This window comes from Sminthopsis crassicaudata, chromosome 1 (assembly GCF_048593235.1).
Source record: "Sminthopsis crassicaudata isolate SCR6 chromosome 1, ASM4859323v1, whole genome shotgun sequence".
NCBI classification, from domain to species: Eukaryota; Metazoa; Chordata; class Mammalia; order Dasyuromorphia; family Dasyuridae; genus Sminthopsis; species Sminthopsis crassicaudata.
Genome location: NC_133617.1, coordinates 590954608 through 590982288, shown reverse-complemented (window position 1 = coordinate 590982288; position 27681 = coordinate 590954608). Strand labels below are relative to the sequence as shown.

At 33.5% G+C, this 27681-nt stretch overlaps 1 protein-coding gene across 6 annotated transcripts in view; it reads right to left on the bottom strand.

Annotated features, from left to right (window-relative positions):
• Positions 1-27681, bottom strand: part of ADAMTS6 (ADAM metallopeptidase with thrombospondin type 1 motif 6) — a 335951-nt gene that overhangs the window by 248816 nt on the left and 59454 nt on the right. The gene's annotated exons all lie outside the window — the stretch shown is intronic.

Here is a 27681-nt window from a genome sequence, read left to right as displayed (position 1 = left end):
CCCTTTGGTGGCCGAATAGAGGATGGATTGGAGTGGATATAGACTTGAAGCAGGCAGGCTCAGCAGCAGCCTGGGAATGAGGTTATGAGGTTTGCACTAGAGTGGTGACAGTGTCAGAGGAGAGAACGAATATATATTCAAGAAGTGCTGCAAAGGCAAAATAACCAGCAATAAATTGGTCACAGATTGGCCAGATTGTGTTAGTTGATTGAGTCTCTTTGTCTCCAGGATGTTGTGATGAGTAAGTATGGAATCATTTTGTATTTTCTCTAAACACAAGGAAATAAAGGGTTGAGTTGGTTAATTTTCCTTAGATTGACAGATCTTCCAACTCAGAGATCCCAAGTTCATCAACTTCCTCAATAAGAAATTATTAATTATTTCGGTTATAAGAAATCTATTTTATCTTCTTATTCCCACCACTCCTTTGGAAAAGAAAAAAAGAAAAAAAAATCATAGAATGATCATACATAGTGAAGCAAAATGAATTTCCTCATTGGCTTTGTTCAAAAATTATGTATCTCATTCTGTACCTTAAATCCATCTCCTCTCAGGAGAGAGTAGACAGTATGCTTAATCCCAGTCCTCTGGAATCATGGATGATCACTGCATTCATCAGTTCAAGTTGTTTCTCTTTATGGTTCTATTGTTATATAAATTATTCACCTGGTTTTGCTCATTTAATTCTTCATTAGTTTATAAATAGTTCACTTGTTATATTATTGATATTATAGCATAATATCAATTCACTCTTTATCAATTTTTATAAATCTCTTCATGTATCTTTTAAACTATCTCTGCAACCTCCGTGACACTGAGCTCTGAAATTCCCCTTCCAAACCATAGCTTCTATCCCTTTCTCTGTATGTGTAAAATATCTGTTTTCTTCCCTTTAAATAAATTTCAATAGTAATTCATTTTCCAATTACATGTAAAGCTAATTTTCAACATTCATTTTTGTAAGATGGGTTCCAAAATTTTTTCCTTCCCTCCCTTGCTTCCTCCCTCCCCAAGACAGCAAGCAATCTGATAGAGGTTATACATGCATAATATTTGAGACATATTTCCATATTAGTCATCTTGTGAAAGAAAAATCACTACAAAAGGGAAAAACTATAAGAAAGAAAAAGCAAAAAATAAAAGGTTAAAATAGTATGCTTCATCTACATTCAGTCTCCATAATTCTCTCTCTGGATATAGATGGCATTTTCTATCTCAATTCTATTGGGATTGTCCTGGTTCACTATATTGTTGAGAAGAGCTATCATATATCATATTTCATAAAACAATCTTGCTGTTACTATGTACAATGTACTCCTGGTTCTGCTCACTTCACTCAGCATCAGTTCATATAAGTCTTTCCAGGCTTTTTTTGAAAACAGTCTATTGATCATTTCTTATAGAACAATAATATTCCATTATATTCATATACCATAATTTATTTAATCATTCCCCATTTGATGGACATCCACTCAATTTCCAATTCTTTGTCAATACAAAAATCTATTCTTTTTCCTCAACTTCTAGTCCCTGCATTCTTCTCTGTTCTCCCAGAATATCTATCACCACTGCTCTAGCTTTACTTTCCTCCCTTAATAGTCTTGACCCTTTAATTGACAAGTTTTACTATATATTGTCTTCTACTTTTGGATCTCTTGCTCTATTATCCTATCACTAATTACACCCTGTCAAACCCAATTCCTGAGATACCTCCCACAATCTATCTTCTCTGTTATAACTCACCTGTTGCTGAACATACCTCAAAATAAATTGTACAACTGTTCACTATAAATTTATATTGTCTAATCTCAAGCTTTCACAGCTGTGTGACAATGTTGTTTCCCTCAATTAATTATTTCCCACTCTCTGCAGTAAACTGCTCCAAATTTTTCATTCTCTCAAGTCCCCTTCTCCAATTTCTCACAGCAGAAGGATGACTTTCATGGGAAAAATAAAGGATATTTGTTGAGGGCTCCTTTTCTCCTAGTCTGTATCTCAAACGCCCTCTATACACAGCCAATCTTCCTTTCTCTTTCCAAGGCAAACTAGACATTCTAGCTCATCTCCACGGATTAACATAGGCTGTCCTCTATTTTTAAAATTCATTTCTTCCTCACCATCTACTCAATTTAAAAGCTCAGCTCAGCTGCCAAATGGACTCTATGGGAATACTTCCTAATCCAAGTACATTATATGAGTTTTGTAATATTTATATATGAGTCATGTTTTTTATTATATTTGTGGACATTTCAATATCATGATTGACAATTCTCCAATTTAAATGGTATATGAAAATATTAACCCTTAAATCTTCTAATGCCTCAAGATATATATATATATATATATATGTATATACATATATATATATACATATATATATATATATATAAACTTTTTAGACCGACCTTAGAATCTGAACACTACAGGGATTTCAGTACCATTATCTAGGAAATCATTTAACAAATAATCTGAAACTTAAAATAAGAGATAGTAGGCCTATGCTTTATTTTTTCTGAATAGATTCCACAATTATTGAACTCTTTAAATATTAGAAGATTAGAATCAGAATTAAGGACTACACACCTATCCAATGTTTTTGTTTAATTTAATTCAATTCAATAAGTACATATTAATTGTCAACTCTGTCCTAGTTACTGAGCACACAAAAACAAAAATGATACATGGAACATACACTCAAAGCCCTCATATTCTACTTTATCTTTATACTCTTATCTTTGTATCTTCAGTATTATAATACAGTAAGTGCTTCATAAATGTTTAATTGAACTGAATATTCCTAAATGGCTGAATGTTTAACATTCATAATGGAATATGTTATGGATATATCCCCACTGGAAGTAAATATATAGATTCTACTTAGGGCACCCATACCCAATACAAGGATCAGCATGGAGACATCTATTTTCATCTTTTTTTGGAGGCATTTCTTTTCATTTCTTTTCATACAATAACAATTAAATGAAGTATTTTGCTTTGAGCCCAATTTTTAAAACATCTTTTAAAATCAAAATTTAATATTAAATTTTAATTTAATTAATTAATTTTTAATTTTTAATTTAATACTAAAATTATTTTACAAATATCCTTTGAACTATGTGTCTCTTTGATTAAGTAAGGCAGATCTGAATTAAAACAGTCATGATAGTTTCCCAATCAATCTTTCCAAAAAGACATTTATAAAGACACAGAATATTAAAGGAAATAATGGGGAGAGAAGAATATAAATCAAAGAAAAATCACACTTGTAGACCTGTAATACTAATTTTTAAAAAGTAGATTAGTGGAACAGGCTAAATAAGCAAGAATCAGAAACATTCCAGTTCAATAGCCCAGTGATGGGCAAATCCCAACAACCCAAATATTTAGGGAAGAATTCTCCACTTAAAAAGTATTGCTGGGGAAAATGGAAATCATTTTGGTTAAAAACAGATTTTGCCAAGTGTTCTATGCAATATATATAACAATAAATTCCAAATATGCATGACCTAAATATTAAAAGTCACATCATCAAAAAAAGAGAGGAAAATGAGGAAGAGATACTTTTTATAAGAATCATTTTGGGATAATTCCTAACCAAATCAGAGATAGAAGAGATTGCAAAATATAAAAGTGATTATTTCAATTCCATGAAATGGAAAAGCTTTTGCACAAATTAAATGCAACTAGGATCTAAAGAAAAACTGTTGAATGGGGAAAAGGGAAATATGGGGAATTAATATATCACCAAAAGTCATGCCCTAATGTTTAAGTAGTCAACAAATATTAATAAAAAGTTATAAAATGAATCACAAACTATTCACAACTATGTAACCATATAAGATTGCTTCAAATCACTGATAATAGAAGGAATACATATTAAAGTAACTGAAGTTTTACCTTATATCCAGAAAATTGTCCAAGGCAACAAAGATTAGAAATAATTTTGGAGATACTACAGGAAAACAGGCACAGAATACACTGTTGGTATAACAATGACATTTGGAATTATGCAAGAAAAAGTACCTAAAATATCCAAACTTCTTACTCCAGAAACCCCATTTCTATGCATCTCCCTAAAAAAAAGTCAATGACAAAAAGAAAGCCCTATTAATACAAAAAAATATTTACAGCAATAATTTTGTAATAGTAAAGAACTGGAAACAAAGTGTGTGCCCTTGGAATATAGCTAAATAAACTGTATTATGAGATGGGGACAGGAGAAGGGAATACACATTTACATAAAACCTACAGTATGCTAGACACTGTGCTAAAGACTAGATAAATATCACATTTGAACTACACAACCACCCTGGGAAATAAACACTTTGACTTTCCCAGGGTATCTTAATTAAGTATCTTAAGCTAGATTTAAATTCAGATCTTCTTGATTCCAGGCCAAGTGTTCTATCTACTGTACCACTTAGTTACCTCTATGAATGTAACAGAAGAAGAAATAAAACTTACAAGGAATTAAGAGAAACATGAGATTTGATATAAACTGGTGTAGTATTAACATGAAAAATTTTTAAATGAAACTAGATGCTATATAATTGTTATGAGCAATCAATGTATAATCATATATGGGAAATATATATATAGGAAGAAGAAATTCCTCTTCCCTCTTTTGATGGAGAACTAGAGGAATATCAATATATAATATAATATAATAAATATAATATAACGTAATATAATATAATATAATATAATATAATATAATATAATATAATATAATATAATATAATATAATATAATATAATATAATATCCTAACTGGTATAGTTTATAGGCAGTTTTGATTAAACATTTTGATTTTATTTTTTTCTGTAAAGTTCACCGGATGGGAGAGGGATGTGCTTTGTTGGTTTTTTAAAATAATGCTATTATTATGCTCAGATATTCTTAAAGACTAAGACTTTGTTATAATAATTATAATACTTATGATAATTATAATATAATTTGTTATAATAATATAAAAGTTTATATCCTATGATCTTCCTTCCATATGTGCCAAGAATTATACGAGCCAGTTGGCAAAAGGAAGGAAAAAAGTAATGTGGTCCTCTTTTATTTCAAAATAAGATAGAGGCAGATTTATGTGATAATGAAAGAAGTCAACAGTGACTGGTAAATAAGTGTTATTGATTGATTGACAAGGATGAAAACATTAGGCAAAGACAGAATAAAGGGATGGAAATCATGTTAATGGCTGCTATTGCACAAAACAGCTATATTGAAATGAGGCATTTCATAGTTCAATTTAATTTAATCACAATTATGAAGTGCCTATTATGTGCTAGGCACTAAAGAATAAAGGCAAAAATGAAAATTTCCTTATTTCCTTATTTTCTTCAGGGCTTGGGGTTTGACATAAGGGCAAGGGCAGAAAGGAGCAGAAACAGAATATGATAGGAGATATTGCATGTAAAAATGAAAATAAATGCAAGATTTTTTTTAACAAGAAAACATTAACAATTAGATGATTCAGAAATGCTTTATAGAAAATTCTGGACTAAATCTTTCAAGAAGTTTAGGAATTCTAAGAGGGAGAGGTAAGGAAGAAGGCCTATCCAAAAACATATCATCTCAAGGTCCACAAACACCCACCTCATTACAATCTCCAAAGAGATAGGAGTAATGAAATTTATATTCAAAAAATACTAAATAATGTCACACAGCAAGTAAGAAGTAAAGTTCAGCTCTTCTCTCACCTAGCTCAGCCCAGTATTCTTTTCACAACCTCCTCACAAATTTTCTGGATCTAATATGAAGCCCTGAGTATAGTAATAGAGAAGTTAAGTGTTTTGTTGATCATGCAGTGATGTGATGTAATAACTTTGCTAACCAATAAGAGGGACAGCTATTTGTTCGTGGATGGACTAGCCCAAAGGGTAGGCTCACACTTTAAAAATTCCTCAATTTTACTTCATTTCTAATTTACTCTTCTTATTTTCATCTGAGCTGGAAAGCTGAATGGATTAGAATCCCAGTTTATGAGAAGAAAATTGATGACTTTGTATTCCATTAGCCATCAACTCTGTAAAGTGTAAATTCCAGGTGTACCATTCTCTCAGGAACCAAAACTCAGGTGCATATGAAATATTTAAATAGTGTATAAAGATAGAAGGCACAGATAGGCCACAATAGCAGCATTATGTCTGCAGTTCCTCTATGTAATACTCTTTTGTTTTTAAAATGTCCTGCTCTGAAAAAGCTTCTCTTTTTATTATACTCTGGACATTCGCTAAAGGCTGTTCCTATGACACGTCTCAAGAGCCTTATAACTTTTTAAATGTTGAACAAAGTAGGTGCTATTTCTAAGTCCTTTAAGGTTTGATTTAATGAATGCCAAGCATCTTAAATCCACTGGAAATTCTTTTAACACTACACTTCAGGATATTCTATGAAGTGGAAAGTTAATGTATACACCAAATGGAATTCCCATTGTGCTTCCAATACTGCTTATCAGGACAGATTTTCTTCAGTGGAACAAAAACACTGAGTTTTATTTTCAGGAAAAACAAACATTTCTATGCTTCCTTCTCTGCTCCTCCCCCCCCCCCAATGGAATACTCTTGTCTCATTTTAACAACTTCCCATTAAACCTCATGAACCATATCCTGTTTTTAATGGGCTGTTAATATTTTAAAGCTTCTGTGGTTCTACTGTAAATCCCTGGTCCCTTCTGCAACATTGAAAAGATGTCCTAAAACACTAATATCTGAGATTTTTAAACCAAGAAAATCCCCAGTTCTAACCCTTGTTTCCCTCTCTGCAAGTGGATACAGCAAATATACACCTTACATTTGACATCTGGACAATAAGTTCTGACTATTAGAATGGATGCAGTCATACCACTACAACAGGAGTAATAATTATGACATCTATAAATCAGAAAATGACCAAATGTGGTTAGAAGCGTTCAGACATCCTGTTGGCTTGAAGCCCCAATCTTGTCAAATTAGCATAGCATCTGAGCAAGATCAATAAACAAATAAATAAAGATGTTCTCTAATATCCCAAAGGGTTTAAAGTCCTATATTTCTCTCTTGGTACTATTTTAAAACTTTATTTTTAAAAATAATTGCATAATTCTCTAAGAAATTTTTTTTTCTGAAAAGAACCCAAACTTGTAAGTTATCTTCTCTAAAAACACCTTCTGGGCCTCTCTTTTTTTTTCTCCAAATGATTTTGTTTTAAATGTCCCATGTGATGAAGCTATCATTACTTAAAAATTATAGAATAGTAGAATTACAATGGGGCATCCAGGTAGCACAGTTGATAAAATGTCAGGATGTTTCATCTGGAGTCAGGAAGACTCATCTTTCTAAGTTCAAATCCAGCCTCAGACACTTATTATCTGTATGACTCTGGCCAGCTCATTTAACCCTGTTTGCTTCAGTTTCCTCATCTATAAAATGAATTGTAGATAGAAATGGCAAACCATTGCAGTGTTACTGCTAAGAAAATCCCAAATGGGTCATGAAAATTTGGACACTATTGAAAAATGATTAAACAAAGAATTTCAAGAGAGTTTGATTCAGTCATGTAGTCCAGCCCCTACTGGAAGATGAATTCCTTCTATAACATCCCCAATTGAACATTTTGGTTCTTTTTAAAGTTCTTTAGTGATTAAGAAATCATTCCCTATCAAAGAGATTAATTCCATTTTTGTACATTTTGTACTTCGTTAGAAAGTTTCAATTAATACATTAAGTAGAAATCTAATTCTCTGAAATTTGCCCTAGATCTGATTCTCACAACATACTCTAGGGCCTAGCAGAATAAGTTTAAACCTTCTTTCATTACAGATATCCCTTGAAATATTTGGACATCCTAATCATTCCCCATATATGATACAAGTCTTCTTCCTCTTTTAAGCTAAATTAAATTTTTTACTTTCTTCAACTGAATTTTAAACACATGATCTCAAAGCCCTTTATCATCCCAGTCACTCTCCTTGAATGTGTTCCAATTTGTTTCTATTCTGACCAAAATGTGAGATCTAGACTAGAACTTCTTGGAGATAGTAAAATGTATTGGGGAAAGAGAATCAGACTTCAGAGTTAAGAGATAGGAATTCCAAAGTTTACTAGCCTTCAAATTACATGGACAAATTATAGGGCCCCTATGAGGCTCACTTTCTTCCTCCATCAAAAAGGTGAAATACTTACCATAATCTACTTTGCTTTTTGTTGTTGTTCTTCCTCCTTCATTCTCCAAGAGGACCAATGACATTTGCCTTGATTTGTGCATGAATTGGATTTAGGTGAGATAGAGAATCTCTAAGTTGTCAGCCTCACTCTCTCCAGAGTCTTTGTATTGTTGTGAGGAAAGGACTTTGTAAACCATGAATTGCTATATAATCTTTCTCTCTGTCGAGCTCTCTGTCTCTGTCTCTGTTTCTGGCTCTCTGTCTCTATCTCTCCGTCTCTCTCTCGGTCTCTCTGTATGTCTCTGTCTCTCTGTTCTCTCTCTCTCTCTCTCTCTCTCTCTCTCTCTCTCTCTCTCTCTCTCTCTCTCTCTCTCTCTCTCTCTTTCTCTCTCTTTCTCTGTCTGTCTCTCTTTCTCTGTGTGTGTGTGTCTGTCTGTCTGTCTCTCTGTCTCCCTCTCTCTCTTTCTCTGTTTGTGTGTGTGTGTGTGTGTGTGTGTGTGTGTCTATCTAATGACTGTTCCCCCAAGAGACTAGAATAGGATTCAAAGAGGTACTAGCACACTGGATCTGGAATCCAGAAGACCTGAGTTTAAATATGGCCTCATATACTAGCTACATGACTCTGGATAAATCATTTAATCTCTGCCTCAATTTCCTCATATGTGAGGATAGAAATAATAATGGCATCTATTATTGTTATGAAGATAAAATGATATAATATTTTAAAGTTCTTGGTTGTTGTCAACATCATCATTATCATCATTAATAATGAATCTCAAAATATAAGACAGGTCAACAAATGTCTACTTGCTATTCCTCACACATAGTATTCCATCTACTGATTTTATACATTTTCACTGGCTGTACTCCAAGCTTGGAATATTCTTTCAGGAAAACCTGAGTTCAAATCTGGCCTCAGACATTTACAACTTTGTAACTCTTAAAAAGTCACACTGAAAAAATTTATCTCAGTTCCTCATATGCAAAATAGGAATATTAATAGCACCTCCCTCCCAGAGTTGTGAGAATCAAATGAGATAATAATTGTAAAATGCTTAGTGCAATATCTAGCACTTAGTTAGCATTATGTAAGTGTTTATTATTGTTATTGTTATCATTAATCATCTCTACTTCTTAGTTTCCTAACTTCCTTTAAAACTCAGCTTAAATCCTACCTTTTGCAGGAAGGCCAAATTTTCTGGTCCCCCTGGCTACAAATAACTAGCATTACATAGTACTTTACAATTTGCAAAAAGCTTTATATGTATATATATGTATATTATTACATTATGGATATTGCATTGAAGATATTACATATCCTCACAACAACCCTGGGAAGTATGTGCTATTATTATTCTTATTTTACAGGGGGAAGAAACTGAGGCAGATAGAAGTTATGTGACTTATCCAGGATCATATAACTTATGTCTGAGGGCTGATTTGAACACTGGTCTTCCTGACTGTAAGCTCAGTTTTCTATTAAGTGAGTCTTCTAGTGCCTTCTCTCTGACATTACCTTCCATAAACAACACCTTCCACCTAGACTACATAATGAATATACATAGTTATACATGTTATCTTCCCCTAGTATAATGGGAGTTTCCTGAGGGCAGGAATAGTGTTTTTGTCTAATAAATGCTTGTTGATTGATTGTATTGGCAGATTCTAGTCACTAAAAGGATAGAAGGTCTTTAGTATGAGAGGTCAGTCTTTTGTGGATAATTAATGGAACATTGTTAGGGCCTCAGAGTAGGCTGGTAGACAAATGATTATTCTAGCATTGGATGACATATTAGACTAGATAAATAATAAGACTCTTCTAACTCTAAATACTATTACTATTAGCATATTCATGTTCTTCTAGGGCTGGCCAACCATAGCTAGAGATCAAATGCATGGTTTTGTATGGCCCCAGATTAAGAATGACTTTTACACTTCTAAATAAAGTTTTGCTGTTTTTAGAAAATAAAAACCTTTTTTGGCTTATAGACCATACAAAAACAGACCAGTAGGATTTGACTCTCATGTTACGGTTATTGGTTTCTGTTTCAGAATGTAAGCATTTGCAAATATTGCTGAAGTTCTAAGATTCACAAAACACACGAGAATTAAGGGTGTCTTTATGTAATTGTATGGGGGCAGTTAGGTGACACAGAAAATAGAGTGCCAAAGTAATAGAGTTAGGGCATTGTTTTTCAGTCATTTTTAGTCATGTTTAACACTTGTGACCCCATTTGAAGGTGCCACAAAGACTCAGAAAGATAAGTCTTCCTGACTTCAGGCTTCAGGCTTAGGCACTGTGCCACCTAGCTGCTTAGTATCTTTCAAGAAAACCTAAATTCAAATTTGACTTCCATTGTAATCTGTATGACTCTGGCAAGTCACTTAACCTGTTTGTCTCAGTTTTCTCACCTATAAAATGAGAATAATAATAGTACCTACTGTAGTGGTTGTGGTGATTGTTCCCTGTGCTCAAAAAGGACCAAAATGACATCACTGTATTGGGGTCAAAATACAGTGTGTCCAACTGTGGCTGATCAGACAAAGGCAAGTTTAGAAGGCTATACAGTAAGTCAGGCACAAATAGTCCATTTGGAGTGGAGATGGCTCTAAATTTGCACGACTCATTTCTTTTGAGCTACTATAATTAGTAGAGTCCCCTAAATGGAACCATTAATAACATGCATAGCATACAAAGGATGAAAGAATAAAGACTGTCAACTTTTCACTGTGTCCAAGACAGAAACCTAAGAAAGCAAGTGAAGAGGACAAAGAAGACAAATGCATAAAAAGACATCATTAAATTGCTATCCCCAATGAAATAACCTCTCCCCAAAAAAAGATCAATAAGCTAAGTAATCTAGTCACATTAGATGCTGGGTAGAACACAGGTTAACAGCAACCCTTTTGGAAATACCTATTTGGTCCACCATAACAGAACATGGTTATAATCCCTGCTACTAGGAAGCTGAGGCTGATGGGTTGCTTGAACTTGGGAGTTCTCAGCTTCAGTGGGCTAAGCCAATCAATTGGATATCTATACTAAGTCCCATATCAGCATAGCAGACCTCTAGGAGAAGGAGGAGGAGCCACCTTGAGCTAGCTGAAGAAATCGATTTGGTCAAAGCTCTTCCTTCAATCAATCAGTAGTAGGATTAGTTCATGAATGGCCACTAAATTTCCAGTCTGGGCAAAATAAAGGAAATCTAAACCCCCTACCTTATCCCCCCAAAAAGAAATCATCTACTTTTCCACTATTCTTTAAATAATCTGCACCAGCCACACAAAACAAAAAAGTGCCATGTGTGGTGTATGGCCATCTGTTTCATGAAAAAGCACCATATCTGGGCAGTAGAACAGAGTAAATTTTGTCCAGTGCTTTGTTGGCATAAAATATAAATAACTACTCAGTATCCTCTGCATCTACTTCATCTCCTTAAATGTTACCTACCCCATTAGCCTTCTCTTTTCAATGATAAATAATCCTGATCCCTTTCATCTTGTTTACTTTCATCCCTTTGATCATTTTTCCCTGACAGAGTCAAAAGACAGTGAAGGAGCCAACCTGATTTTTTTTTTTTGCTATACCCCTTTTGAGAACTGCATTACACTAATTTTTACTTCCTACTCTCAATCCCACAACAAAAGGGCACTGAAGAAATTCCTAGGACAGTATGTGTTTTAATGCAAAAGAATATCCCAGTTATTTTTCTTATGAGAAAATAAAAAAAGGTAGATAATTGTCATTTTTTTCATCTGTTAAGAATCTTTTTGAGGGAAGGAAAAAGTGGGTAAGAGGCATACTTTAAATTTTAGCAATGATTTGTAAAACAAAAGAAACAAGTTTATTTTAAGCAAGTAGTTTCAAACATATACTCAAAGCAGAATCCAAGAGATAATGTTTTGCTATCAGGCTACTAGGTGAATTCACTTTAGGATTTTTTTTTTTTTTGCTGTCTCAATCTATTAGGAATCTATAATCTATAGCAATTAGGAAATGATAAAAGAAAGGAGAGAAAAAAGAAAAAAGGACAAAATATATAAACAAGAGGTATAGAACATGCCTTCAAAAGGAAGCAGAAAAATATTTTCTACAATATAAATTGTACATACATATATAAATGATCCTCTCATTATTCAGGATATTAGTAAAGAATCTTACACATAGTAAGTGTATAAAAAGTATCTCTTGAATCGTATTAAATAGTCTAGTCTTGGCAGTCAAAATATGGGCTTCTTAAGAGTACAGATTATATCTTATTAATTCTTTATATCTCTCCCTCTAACAGTGCCTTGTCCACAATAAATACTTGTTGATTATCCAATTAACAAGCATTTATTAAGCATAAGTAATTATGAATATTAAAAATTCCACCAATCATCTTCAAATTTTAATTTTTTTAATTTTGTTTTAAATTCTTATTGCTCATTCTTCAATCTCAAAGAAAATCAAAGACATTTCTCCAGGGAGTTTTCTTAACTTGTCAATGAACTGGAGTTAAGTGAGACAGAACTTTGCAAAGTCATCAAAGATCATTCAACACATCCTGGGGTCATTATTTAAAATATTTTATTTTGAAAAAAAAACCAGATACTCATATTATTAGAAAATTTCTTTGTTTTTCTTTGCCTAATTTCATTTTGAAGTAATTAAATATAATTCTCAATTTTGTAAGTCTTCATTAAAATATTGTATAGCTATGAATTGTAAATCATATTAGAATGACAGCTGTGACTACAGAGTAAAGACCTCCCATATCTTCCCAGTACTAAGGCACTACCTCTTAAGCACTATTACTCATCATGAATTTTCAAAAAGAGGCGTCCAATGAAGAAGATTGATAAAGCATATGAAATAGGTATCTACCTATGTTAGGTGATACTGCCCCCATTTGGCTCACTGCTGCCTAAACTTCCCTAATCAGAGATTTATTTCTTTGACAAAACTATATTTCTAATTAAAATAATAATTCTTGATACAACAAACATTTAGGCCATAGTAGTTGTTTGTATTATTGTGTCATTAAAGTTTTCAAAAGTTTTCCTGAGAAGATTTTCTGACAAAAAACATGATAAAGCATTGGGGCATGAGACACCTTAGAAAAAAGCAAATGAATAAAAAGGCACCGAAAAAGGAGGCATCAAAGACAAATTTTCCTTATTTCAACAACCTGCCTAGGCTTACCCTACAGACAGATTGCCAAGTGTGCAACATAACTTTGCCATGCTAAAAACATGAGAAAGCAGGAATCCTCAGTTAAGCTATTATTATCTGCTGACTTGTTCATTTATCATACTCTCTTGCTTTTTTATGTCTGATTATGTTGCTTATAATTAAGTTTAACAAATTATGGTTACAAGAGAGATCTAATTATAGTTGCCAGGTGTCTCATTCTTGGCAAGCTTTTTTTTAACTATGATGTCTATTGTTTTCTCTTTGCAGAAAGATAGCTTTTTAAAAGGCAAATTTCTACAAATTACACAAAGTTCTTTTTCTTGAGTCACATTTTCCTCCTCTTTCTTCCTCCCTGAATGTCTTTTTTGCCAAGAGAAGTCCTTTTGAAGTTAAGAGATAGGCATTGGGAACAAAAGACGGAGAAAGATGGAGGATTATCCACATATATATATTCAAGATTCCATAGGAGAAAAATATTTATATTGTATAAAGTAAATAGAATATGGCCTACTACACATAATATTTTCAAAAGCTATATATACTTCCAAAATTTTAATGATATTTTAACAATGTTTATTATACATACTTTACTCATTATATTAATTCACTAAAAGTGGGATTTTTGTTATTTTGTAATAGGATTTAAGAACCCTAATTTTTAAAAAGTAGCCATTTGTACTATTTGTAAATAGCACATTAATCACACAATAAACAACATTATACTTTTTAAGACATTTAAAAGTCTTAAATCCTCTTGCTACTTCAAGAAAAAAATTGTGCTTTAATCTATTTTTTAAAAATCAGTGGGCAGAGAATGGTTAAAAAATTAGTCTAGGAGGTACAAAGAGCAAAAGTGTCAGATACTTATTGCATTTGCCCAGGAAATAGCAATGAATAGCAATACCCAAGTTTCTTGTACACAGAAAGCCATCTTGAGCTAAAAAGAATAAGGAGTTAGGTTAAAGATTATTCACTTTTTGCCAGACGGCAGCCATCAGAGAGGTGAGGTTAAGTCCAGGACCTGCAAAAAGCTACCTATTGATACAGATATTACTTTGGTGTCTTCTTTTGTACTATGGTGTCCCAGCACAGAAATGAGTCCTAAATGTGGGCAAAGCATTCAAGATCTTCCACAAAATGTTAATCAGTTTCAGGGTTAAAATAGTCTAACTTTCTGTGTAACATTTTTTTTCATTCTTTTACTTACTCTCTTGAAATGCTATCTAACTCAACACACCAAGTCTACATCTATACATCCAGAAAAAATTAGGCTTTGTGGACAATTTTTGTACTTAGTGTCCTATAGAATAGGTATCACAGCCAAATGTTCTATGTTTGCCAGGTGCCACAGATGCTAACACCCAGCAAAATGCAAACGCCATGAACTGGAGGCACCAGCTCTTATTTGTCAAATCAGGTCTCTCCCATTCTCCCTATTTCTAATTCATCACAGTATCATTAGCATCCTTCCTTCCTTTCCATTTCTACCACACTCATTCTTTCAGATCCTATGGCCTCATTCCTAACTTATTACAATTATCTTCACATTTCTTGAATCTCTTCCTCTTCCAGTATACCTTACATCCCATTTCCAGATTCATCTTCATTTACAATGCCACTTCCCTAATCAAGGGCCTCCAGTTGCACATATACACCAGCTCCAAAGAATACAGTGTACTCCAAAGGATGGGCTGAGGCTAACTGTTGGAATAGCTTAACAAGGGAATAGAAATGCAGGTTGCATCCCAGCCTCCTTGCAATAACCAATCATGGGCACAACATACCTACTCATCTCACAACCCTCCCCAACTCTACTTTATCAATGATGAGCTAATGCTCAGTCTTCCATCCTCTGAGCCAGGCTTTGACCTCTCACAGCAATTATAATCTAACCACTACCCTAGCACTCACAATGGAAGTAGCTACAAAGGCACTAAGAAGAAAATCTTTACTCTAGCTTGCCTCACAATTGTGTCAATTGTTTCTTGGAGAGGTATCATTTGTGGCAGTGACTAGTAAATAAGAATTTCACTGCCTCTTTTGATTTTGGAAAGCGCAGAAAAAAATTATTGTTGAAAAAAAGCAATAACAGTATAGAATTATAGAGTTAGAAGGGACTCTAATCAATTAAGTTGGTCAGCCTTTCAACTATATTATTGTCTATTAAGTAACTACTTAACTACTCAGAAAGAAGGAAAGAAAGGAAAAAAGAGACACAGACACACAGAGACAGAGAAAGAAGAGGAGAGGAGAGGAGAGAAGAGAAGAGGAGAGGAGAGGAGAGAAGAGGAGAGGAGAGGAGAGGGGAGGGGAGGAAGGGAGAAAGGAAGCTATTTCAAAACAGATAAGAAACCTGGTGAAAATTATATCCAAATTTGAGGTTTGTATAACAACTAAATTAAAGACTAGTTGCCAAAAAAAGCAAAAATACAAAAACCCATTAACAAAGTAGAAAAGATAAAGATAAGAATGAGACACTATGAACAACAATCCCTATATATTTAACCAAGATTTAACCAAGCATTAGTTATTTAACCTAAGCTACTGATACTGGGGCAAAAAAGGAGAAAAGTCAATAAAGGAAAGGACAGTTGGGGATGTTACCTAATTTATTTTCCATCTCAGTCTTAGAAAATAGGTGAAAATTTTTGAGGTAGAAAATTTCTCAATACAAAAATACAATACAATATAATACAATAAATGATATTATCTACAAATATATTTATATTCAATGCTAAACAAACTGTGATTCAAGTATAGAATGAGTATACAAATGGGAAAGGAACTCTATATAGGTTTTGTTTAAGTTTCACACATCCTAATTTTCTCATTCCATATTACTTTTTTTTGGATATATCTGTATTAGTCTGTCTTTATATGTGTGTGTGTGTGTGTGTGTGTGTGTGTGTGTGTGTGTGTATGTATCCCTATCACTTAGTACAATATCTGACATATAGTGGGAGCTAATATTTAGTGATTAATTGAAACTACAAGGAATGTACTAAAAATGGGAATATTTAGATACAGCAAAAAAAAAAAATCTATCCAATACATATTTAAGGAACTGGACAAATTGCAGAAGATAAAAAACCCTCAATTAATTAATAATTATTTATTGATCACCTACTATATGCTCAGGACTGTACCTGACACTAAGGATTCAAGTACAAAGCACAAAAGAAATTCTGTTGGATACAATTCTAATTGAGAAATTCTAATGGGATATTATATATATATATACATATATGTATATGTATATGTATATATACATATAAAGTATGAATATAAAGTTAATAAATAAAAATATGTGCAAAGTAGTTGATATAAGAAAGTTTGAGAGGAAGAGCATTAGCAAGTTAGAGGATCAGGAAAGGCTTCTTGTAGAAGGTGGTACCTGAGCTGCTCATGCTTCAGATTTACAAAGCAATTTACATAAATTATTTCATTTGAGGCTGATGAATACTCCTTGAGGTTGGTGCTTTTATTATCTCAATTTTATAGATTTACAAATGAATCAATCAATAGATAATACATTTATTAACATCTTTTCTTTGCCAGACACTGTGGTGGTTGCTGGGAACACGAGTGTAAAAAAATGAAACATCTTATAATGAGATTAAAAAGGTTAAGTGAATCATACAACTAGTTAGAATCTAAGGTAGGATTTGAACTCCTGTCATCCTGAACCCAGCCCTTCTGCTATGCTTCCTTAAAGGATATTGAATAAGTTTGAGGAAAATATAAATGGCAGAAAAGTTACATATACACGAAGGATTTATCTATATGGAATTTATTAAAACAATTGTATAGAGAGCTTTCAAATATTTTACTTATTTCCAATTACATGTAAAAACAATTTTAGCATGTTTTTCAAAATTTTGAATTCCATTTTCTTCCTCCCATTTTCCTCCCCCATCATTGAGAAGGCAAGCAATTTGATATAGGTTTCATTTGTATAAGGATCAAAAGGGGTTATAGCCTTTCAAAGAAAGTTCTGGATACCCATAATACATATAGAGAAATGGAGGCACAAAAACTCAAATTATTTTCCAATTTTTCTAAAGCAAATCACCAGGAATGACTTCATCTCAGGGTGTAGCTTCCAAAGCAAGATCAGCCAGCCCCATTATAATCCAGAGACTATGAAACTCTATACATCTAAAAACCTAGGTCTACTTTCTAATTATTATGAAATTTCCTTATCTTGGTTGGCAATGACTGAGCTATTTAAAAATCAGTACTTTCTAAATAAGAGTTTTTCTTGATTCAAAACCACCAAGCACTGTATCTGGGAGCAATGTTACTTTCAAATGAGATATTGTATACATCTTGATATTGTTCTTCTAGAGAGTCATAAACCTCAGTTTATATCTATGGTAAAAAAAAAAAAAAAACAATTGAATTACTTTTAAAATATTTCCTTTCAAGTTAAACTGCCTCCAAAGTCATTTATATTAATAAATACTATGCTTAGGGAAAAAAGTCACAAAAAGTCACGCTATTTAAATAAGGTAAGAGAATACCATAATTTCTGCAAGCTCCTTAAGAAAAATAAAAGACTTTTATTTATCCTGCATATAGTAGTCTCTTGAAAAATCTTGACTGATTAATTAGTCAAACCACCTGGAGCCATATTTTACAAATATGTGCTCCTATTAGTATTCTGCACAACATAATCAAAATTCAGACAGATTTCTTTTTTTTTTTTAGTCCCACATAATTTTTTAACACTTGATTAAAAAAGTAAGTGAATCCTTCCTTTATTCCCCTTCCCCAAAAGGCAGCTTTTGCAATGTCTTCTAAGTCTACTGACTATGAAACTACTATTTTTCAGGAGGAACTTCAGCAAAATTTGCCCAAGTCATAGACAAGTCAAATTGCAATGTATGATACTCTTTTGTACTCATGTTGAAATGTATTCAAAAGCAAGGAAAAGGTTTGCTGTGTATTTTTAAGTCAAAAGCCCTATTCCCAAATTAATAAAATAGCTAATCTCAGGCTCAAATTCTTATCAGGATGAAAAATTACCAGAAGGAAAGAAAGCCAAAATATTGCACAAATACAACTTAAGGTCTGTATGACTTTGGGTTCCTTGCCCAGCTTCAGCCACACACAAATTATCAAGTAATGTTCGTCTTTACCAACTCTGCTGTGAATTTTACAATAGTATCTCTCCTTAGATAAACTCAGGCAGACTCTTCAAAATTTTTCCACTTTCTTAGGCAGTCATAGCCAATACTGAACAAGTCTCCATAAGTGATTGTACAATTGGGTACCATTCAAATTAACTTGTACTTTGCTATATATCTGGATAACAAGAGATCAGGAGCATTTGTAAGAAATAAATAACTCACCAGGAATTACCTCATCCCAGGGTGTAACTGGAACAATATCACACTAAAGAGGTCAAAATTGTTTTTAAGCTTTTTTCTTTTTAAAACCCAGCTTACTTTGTTTTTCGCCCTTCATCTCCACCCCTCTCCCCTTGAACTGAATCAAGCAAGGAAAATTCCACTTTGAAGCACAGACAGTGAAAAGAAAAGAAATCAAAGCCTCCAAAACCCATTCTCTACCACCATCACCCGGGCCCCACCTTCCAAAAGCTTTGCAACTGAATTCATGAAGAACAGGCTACAGAAGGGCCGTCAATTAAACAGGCACTTTGAGTCAGAGAAGCCCATTTATGTAAAGGCACTATATGGACTCACCCTCATTCACTTATGCACCAAATTTGTTCCTTTTTTTAAAACTGGGGATTAGAACATGTCTAATGCCATCAATTGATGTTGGAAAATGGGAGTAAAAAATGAAGAAACAAAGAGAAGCACAGATCCAGCATCTCTGGATCTCACCAGGATGCAAATCATTTAACAGGATGCAAATTGCTTGACCCTTGAAAAGGACAAGAAAAGGCTGGGCTTTCCTGAACCAATGATTTCCATTTCTATTACTGCTGCATATTGAATCTGGCCCATGAAAAAATAGGCTGTCCACAAGTTGGTTTTTATTGTTGTTGCTACTGCAATTGCAAAAGAAAAACTCTGTAAACTGCAAAGTACTATATAAATATAAGATCTTATCAGTACACCTGGATATAGCTAAAAGAATCTATAGGCAACAATTTTCTCAACACTAGGCCCCACTGCAGAGCTTTAAGAAAACAAGAATTTAAGAAACAGGCATATTTGTATTAATGATTCCTTTGTGTAAATTGCATATAGCCAGGACCCTGGAACATACTTACATATGGTGAGTTTGCTTTTTCTTCAATCATATCCCAACCTTGGCTTCAGATCTTACATCTATTAATGCCATAATTTGTCTCAAAAGCAATGAATGAAAAAATGAAAAAAGTATTTATTATACAATTACTATGTGCAAAAACATTGTCAAGTGCTGAGGATACAAAAGACTAAAGGAAGATGGTCTCTACTCTCAACTTGCAAAAGAAGGAAACAATATAAATTAGGTGATTAAGCAGTAATAGCTGACAGAAAGGTCAGTTGTTCTTAAGGTACAAAATTAGGGGAGATTATTAAAAAATGATCAATGATGATACATGTGTAACCTATACCAGATTGTTTGCTATCTTGGGGACAGGAAAAGGGAATAGAGTGAAGAAGAAAAATATTTAGAACTCAAAATCTTACTAAAATGAATGTCAATGATTCATAAAGAAATGTGCACTTAAAAATTTAATTTACATGTATAACCAGGAAAAAAAGCAATTAATAAAGAAAAAATAAAATCAATGTTGAAAGCTATCTTTACAAGTAATTGGAAAAAATGAAATATTATTGAATTTTTAAAAAGTTATCAATTATTAAAAACACTGGTTTACCAACTAACAAATATGCATAGAACTAGTTGATTATAAAGGATTGTCAGTAGCTAATTATCTGCTTAAGAAAAGCATATGAAGAGCTAGGTAGATGGCGAAATGGATAGAGCACCAGCCCTGAAGTCAAGAGGACCTGAGTTCAAATTTGTTCTCAGACACTTAACACTTCCTAGCAATGTGACCCTCAGGTAAGTCACTTAACCCCAATTGCCTCAGCAAAAAATAAATAAATAAATAAATAAATAACAATAATAATAATTTAGCTACCTTCCTATACCAAACCAGATTTAAAATGTAATTGGAGAATATTTAACAAAATGTAAATAAATAAATCAAGCTTAGAAAGTGTTCATATGAGTTTTCTAAGTCAATGTAATATTTAGGGATCTTTGTGTATGATTTAGTAAGTAGCTTTTTCTATTTGAATTTGACATATCTGGATTAGAGAATAATATTAACTTCACAGACATATTCTCAGGTCCAATTCCATCATGAGCAAATTTCACAATTTTACAAGCCATAGGCAGTATAGAATATTGCAAATAAAATTAATGCAATAGGTGAGTGTGTGGGTTAATCATGGATAAATCACCTCTGCAGAAAAGGTGTGTCCTATCAATGGTAGGTCAGTGGCATCATGTTCTCAAAAGAAGGATAAAAAATTGTGAGTTCTCATCAAACTGTTAGACAATATTTCCAGCTATTATAACATTCTGCTTTTTTTTCCCACACAGAAATGCTTGCATTGTTTCTAATCAATTGTTGATGAACATTAATTACAAGAAGTCATATGAAAAGTAAGAAATTTTACCCTTTAAGTCTTAATCTCTCTTGCTCTCAGTTATTTACAACTGGTAGGAGAAAAAAAGTCAATCATATTTTTTAGCCAAAACAATATTCTGCATTTTCTGTGATATATGGTCAGTGGTCACTAACCTAAATTGAGAACAAACACAGGAATAGAACTGAGAACTAAAAACCTTCAAAAAAGGATGTTGCTCCTGACAAGCAAGCCCCCAGTTAACAGAAAGTTACCAATAAAGCAACATATCATGGGCAGATATCATCATGGACATGGCTGAAATGAAGCATATTCTATCCTATTTACTGTCTCCTCTCAGTTCAACATGCCTTTATTGTAGGAGTTCTTAAATTGGGATCCAGGAACTTCAATGTAATTGGATTCCTTTGTAATCCATCTTTTGCTTTTTATGCATTTCAAAACATTATTCTGATAAGGGGTCCTTAGATTTCACCAGACTACTAAAGGGGTTCATGACACATACAAAAGGTTAATTTTTAACAAAAAAAAATTAATCCTATACATAGAACAAGGAAGTATACAAAAGATTTTCTACTAGATTACTAGTTTCTTTTGAACACTGAGGAATGAGAACGACTAAACTGAGAGTTTTCAAAATTTTCTGATTCCAGATCATTTTTTGGAGGGCAAAAGACAGCCTAAATAAGTAGCTCAGATATTCCTATTTTAAACTTCAATCCCTCCCAGAATTAATGTCTCTCAGTTCATCTTCCTGATTCCATTATTCTTCCTTTCCTGCACACTGAAACCAGAGTATTCTATGTAAAATAACTATTTTCACCATGTCACTCATGCTCAAGAAGTTTTAGTGGCTTCCTAATACTTATTAAGCCCATTCCATGCTTTTTAATTTGAGATACAAGCCAATTCTCCATTAGCTTCCTTACCAACCTGCCCAATTTCATCTTGCCATGCATTCCCTATAATCCATATTCTCCACCTTTCCAAATGCCCTCTTTATCTTATGTCATATTACCTGAGGATCCTGCAATTGATGGGAAATAAACTAAACTAAACCAGTTTGAGCTGAAATGTTAATAATTGATGATAGATTAATATGTTACTTCCTCCCAAGGCCACAGGAGCTTTCAATGCCCTGATGCAAATGAGGATTTACAAAGGAATTTTAGGTACCATGACAAGGCCTGTGGGGGTGATATTTTTGTACAAGGAAGCCTTTCAACATCCTTCCAATTATGACATGTAGGCAGTTGCCAATTCTGGTCGGTTCTGATTAGGATCTTCCTGGTTTCTGGTCAAAACCTGTCCTAAATTAAATAGTTCACGTGGTCTGGAAACACTGAACTACAAAATACAGCTTCCACTCTCTCCAGTTTTAATGATATAATTTAAATTAAATTAATTGAATTCACATCTGTGTTGCCCTAAGACTGACAAAGTAATAACTTCAAAAGGCTTTGTAAGATAGTTAATGGAAATGTTATTAACCACATTTTACAAATTAAGAAAACTAAGACTGAGAGAGAAATGATTGTCCAAGGTGGCCCAGCTAATAAATATAACAAATGTTCTCCATGTTCTCCTGACTTCAAGTACAGTGTTCTTTCTAACTTCTTCATGAGGCACTGAAGTATTTAAAAAATAATGCAGAAGAAGTTATTCCATGAAAAAATAAGATTTGGAAAGAGATAGAACAGATGAAGTAAGTTTAGCTGATGATAAAAGAGTAGCTTGCTTTAAGAAAATCTGACCTGTGAAAATCCAAACACAATACAGAGAGATAAATTACAGATGATTTATATTATCAAATTATATAGACATCATATATTATTAAATGAGTCATTGCTTTAAAAAAGGATTCCTTTATAACAGTGAATTCATTAATTAAAATTACTTAAATATACATGTACATACTTTCCAGGAAAAATGCCTACCGTCTAAAATTAAATAAGCCAATCCTAAAGACAAGTAATGTGATGGTAGGGATAAAAGAAGACTTTTCCTCATTTCAGAAGTTAAAATCTTCTATGTAATTACTTTAGGGAAGTCCCAAAGAAAAATGAAATGGTCTATGTAGAATCACAAGATTATAGAGTTAATCTAGATGGGACCTTAGAGTTCAGGTAATTAAGTATATGCCATAAAGTAGAGAGAGAGATAGGTTCTGAAACTCAGAGCAGGTCCCTTATAGGTTAACCACAAAATTGCAAGAAGTTAATCTTATAGACAAAGTATCTTAGATTCAGAGCTGGAAAAGACCTCAGTGGTCAAGCCCTACTACTTCATTTTACCGATGAGGAAACCAAGGCACAAGTAACCTGCCTGAGATCACACAAGTAGCAGGTAAAAGACCAGGATTCATATTTAGGTCCTCTGATTCCAAATCAAACATTTTTTTCTTTTTATACGATGGTGCCCTGCATGTAACATGAAAAAACAAGATGATTTGAGAATATTTTTTTCAGATCAGAAAGAGAAATATTGTCAGTTTTAATTAATTTTAGAGATATACTTAAAAATTAGATTGGTATGGAAGGGGAGGAAAAGGAAAAGCATTCATCTAGTGTCTATTATGTGCCAGGTACCCTGCTTAGTATTTTCACAAATATTACTTCCTTTGATTCTCACCACAACCTTGCTAAGTAGAGGCTGTTACCACTCCCATTTTGCATTTGAAAAACCTGTGGTCATAGATAGAGGTAAAGTGACTTGCCCCATATCACATAGCTTATAAATGCCTGATTTGAATTCAGCTCTTCCTGATCCTGGGCTTTATCCAGTGCTCGTGTAGAGAGGTGTGGCCCTAGGTACCATAACAGAATTATTGAAAAAATATGAAGTGTTATTAGGAAGAAAGGATAGAGGCTTCTATATACCCTTAGCTTCTCTAATATTCTTAGTTCTAAAACCAGATACTAATAACAATATAAATATAATACATAGAAAATAGAAAACTAAGTTCTGAAACCAAATATGAGATGTAGCCTATGACCAGAATGAATATATTATTTATTTAGTACTGAAGAGAGTCAGTTAGGCATTATAGTGGCTAGACACTTGGACCTGGAATCAGAAAGAGCTGATTTCAAATTCAGATTCAGACATTTACCACCTGTGTGAAACCTGGGTAATTCACTTAATCTGTCTGCCTCAGTGTCATCATCTGTCAAATGGGGATAATAATGGTACCTACCTCCCAAGGTTGTTGTGAGGATCCAATGAGATATTTGTAAAGTGCTTTGCAAACCTTAAAAAGCTGTATAAATTCCACCTCTCATCATTAGTTGTAGTATGATTTAGTGTAAAAGACACTAGACTGAGTGGGAGGATGCAGGTTCAAGCCCCAGTTCTACCTTGATTAGTTGTGTAATCTTGAGCAACTTGCTTGACCTGTTCTAAACTCAATTTCCTTATCTGTAAAAAGGTGGTAGTGATAGTTCTACTGTTGACTTCATTGGACTATTGTGAAGATTAAATAAAATAATGCATATATTGTGATGTGCTTGATCTTATAAACTATTATCAGTATGTAAAAGGCAAATGAACCAAAATAAGAAATCTAAACTAAAATATCATTTCTAAACATAAAGATAGACTATGAGTCTAATGTGTTGTCCTTTGGAAAGACAAATTCACCACTTCTATTTCCAAACACTAGTAATTGAATTGAGTGAGATGGTATATTGATTATAATACCTAGACATGAATATTAATATAGACATAGTGCTTGAGTCAAATATCCCCTAACAGGATAAAATCATAAGAACTAAATTGGGCTACATTGGCATGTTCTTAACTATGTATTTCCATTTTGAGAAGAATACTTGGCAGATGGAATGGAGGAAGAGACAAAGAAAAGATTCTGATCCCATAGCTGAGTGAGTGTAGACCTAGACAGATAGAGCCTAAAGGCTACTATTTCAGAGATTAAATTACTCAAATCCCTCCCTAATTTGGATAGGTGACTAATGTCTGTTAGTAAGCCATAACTGAAGTGTTTGAAGGTTTTAATGTGACTTCTGAGTGGGTTGTAATTTTAAGTAGAGAGTACACTGTGATTTGATGGAGAGTGTTGCACAGGTAGCTAGATGGCTACCTTGGAGACAGGTTCAAGCACTAATTCTGACATAATTGGTGGTGTGATACAGAACAGATCATTTAATCTCTCATTATCTTCAGTCTTTTTAAGACAATAAATTATAGATGATTCCCAATCCATATCAGATAAGAATAAGGGTAAGACTAACAATTGAGAAGACACAGACAAAAAAGGAGAAAGTATAGATGATTATTCTGCAGAAGAAAATGGCCAAAGTGTCTAGGAATCTTATCATTCAATGTGCCTACATGTAAAGATTAAATTTCCTCCTTGATCTATTTTCTTTGAGAGGCATTTGGATAGTTGGCCTCAAAGTCAAAGTCCTGCCTCTGTCATTTACTGGCTCTGAATGATCACCTCAAATCTCTCTCACGCTAATCCATTTGGCAAGTCCTTTAAATTTTCAGGGCTTTAGGAAGCTCTCTACATTAATATTGCAAAAAGTAGAACTACAATTTAGTAGAAAGAATTCTCTATATGAAGGAAATCACAAATTTATTTCCTTTGATTTTCTTATAATTAATAGATTTTCACTAATGGACGAAACCTCTTGTACTTCCATGACACCAGACCACTACTCCAAATTTTTATTGTTTTCCAATGTGTCCCCACTGGAAGTTCCTCAAATGTCCAGTTCGGCATTTCAAAATGAATTCTGACTGACTAACATATTGTAAAAACTTCTTTATTCTAGGTATTGTGTGCTCACAAGTATGGATGAAGTAGAATTCCTGGGCCTGGAAATAAGTCAAATCAATACTAGGATTACCCTGAAGTAGCCCCCTCTCTCATCCTCATGTTGAAATATAATCTTGTTCCTGTCCTAGCTATAAAGTTTCCCATTCTGAAGACAGTAACAAGGAGAACCAGCAGCAATTGCCAAGAATTTGACTTCCTTCCTGCATCTTGAAAATTGGAAAGATTCCCTCAAAATATTAATAATAGTCAGTGTTGTGCTCATATAGACACAGCTTCAAAACATGAGCAGCTAATTCTTTGTGCTTCCACAATGAATTTATTTAAAAACTGTGACTGAAATGAGAAAAGAGCAAAGGAACAAAACAGTCATTTCTAGTTTTATCATGTCATTTCCTTTCTCTTCCTTACCTTCTGCTATCTCTCATGACCTCTTTCAGTTTTGTTTTACATATATCTTCAGATATAAGAAAGCCAGTTAAATCAAATTACTCCACAGACCCAGTCTCCAACACAATAATTCTATAGTTTCTTCAAACCCCCCCTCAATCTTCTTGTGTTTTTGTTTCCTCCGGAAATGTCCCACTTACTCATGCCAGTGCTGATTACAACTGGCTAACTCTTCTCATTTATAAAACAACGGACAAGCTCCATAATGGTGGCAAGTTCAGAGTTGTGGTGTGTTTTCATATGGACATTCTGATTCATTCATATGCACAAACTGATAATTTTTGTAAGAGATGCAAAAAGAGATGAACAATCCAGCTACTTGGAGGTGTGTGAAATTTTGGCAATGTATCAATCAAAACTCAGTTTGCAAAGCAACATTTTACTTAATTTGTAGAACTGTTTTAGAGGAGCTTAAATAACCTGTTTCTAAACACTGAAACATAGTTCATTAAATCTTTGCTTTGCAAATCATGGCCAAGAAGAGATACAACAGAATCTTTTTTGTTCCAGCAAGATCCAAGCCTTTCCCCTACTAGAGAGAAACAGGAAATTGTATCTTACTAGGAATAAAAGAACTTGAAAAGCAAAGGGTTCATTTCAAGAAAACCCAAAAACCATTTTGTCAAAATGTTGCTTCCATTATTCCCACTTAGGAAGCTGGCCTAAGCAAAGATTTTGGATAGTGTTTGTATTTAGTGTCCTTTTATTTGAGAAACATTCATGCCCCTGAATATGATCATCAGTCTACTGAACCACTGACATCTCCATTAGAAAACAAATGTTTCTTGCATGTCACTGGAAGAGAGGCATAACAGTTTTAAAGGGCTTCAGGGGGTCATTTGTCTGCCAAGAACCAAAATGGCCCTTTAATTTACATGCTCCTCCAAGCTGGAAAGATAATGTGCTTTATTTTTTTTCTTAAAAGTGCTAAGTAGCTTATTTAATTTTTAAAATGTAATTGATTTTCCTGGGGGTCTCTCCCTGCTATATAACAAAATACTTTAGTATCTGGCAACCTCGAAGACTTCCCATAGAGACTGGGTGAAATCCAAGGGGCCCATTTACTCGACACTTCTCCAAAAAAGAAGAAAAGCTTTCTTCCCAAGGAGACCAACTAAAGCGTGCAATCAAAACATGAAGGAGAAAAGCAGCTGAGAAGGTGAAAAAGAGGCCCTGAGAGAGACACAGCCAATGAGAAACAGGAAGCCAAAAGGAGTATGAGATTGACTATCCTTGGCTGCCTACATGTTATTTCTGCCACCATGCTAAGGAATGCCTAATTAGGTCACTAATTAGTGGAACATTGATAGCACAATTAAAACCACTGCTTGTAGGATTCCTGGAGGGAAGACACCTGGACCCAAAGATACTAATTTGGGGTTAAAATAAAGTATCCTTGAATCTGAAGGTTTGAAATTTTCCAAAAATTATTAGGAACCATCACATTTAGTATCTTAGCAGTACATACAAGGAGCTCAAACAAT